The sequence below is a fragment of the Orycteropus afer genome, unplaced genomic scaffold, assembly GCF_000298275.1.
Source record: "Orycteropus afer afer isolate SDZICR_OR568_19922 unplaced genomic scaffold, OryAfe1.0 scaffold00038, whole genome shotgun sequence".
NCBI classification, from domain to species: Eukaryota; Metazoa; Chordata; class Mammalia; order Tubulidentata; family Orycteropodidae; genus Orycteropus; species Orycteropus afer.
The window spans coordinates 7,028,156-7,028,648 of NW_006921625.1; the positions used below are offsets into that span (position 1 = coordinate 7,028,156).

At 50.1% G+C, this 493-nt stretch overlaps 1 protein-coding gene across 1 annotated transcript in view; it reads left to right on the forward strand.

Annotated features, from left to right (window-relative positions):
* The window catches only part of ADAM12 (ADAM metallopeptidase domain 12), a 286,201-nt gene that overhangs the window by 101,257 nt on the left and 184,451 nt on the right, over window positions 1-493 (forward strand). The window lies entirely within an intron of this gene.

A 493-nucleotide genomic window follows, 5' to 3' on the forward strand; every position in this document is an offset into this window, starting at 1 on the left:
TGGGGGGTAGACTTGGGAAGAACTGAACGTGTATCGGCCGTGGTACAGAGCTCTGGTTACGGTCCAGAGTCCCTGGCTCCTAAGTTAGGATGTGAAATAGGTATTTCATGGCCTGTTTTCAGAAAAGCAAGGGCAGCCCAGTGATAACGTGAGAAAAGCATATTAGTTATTTCATAGTGTGTTACACAATGATTCCATGAGCATGGAATTGGGAACTGGCTCGGGGTGCCAAGTTTTTGAGTGTTAGTCATAGATTTTTCCCAATAGTTCATGTAAATTGCTGCGACATGTCTATTTGGCTTTCCAAACAGGCTATAATTCATCACCCATACACCCGTCCACCCACCCAGCCATCTACTCATCTGCCCACCCACCTATCCACCCACCAGCCATCCACCTACACAGCCACATGCCCATCCAGCCATCCACCCACCCACTTACCCGCCCATCCAGCCATCTACCCACCCATCCACCCATCTGCCCACACACCCAG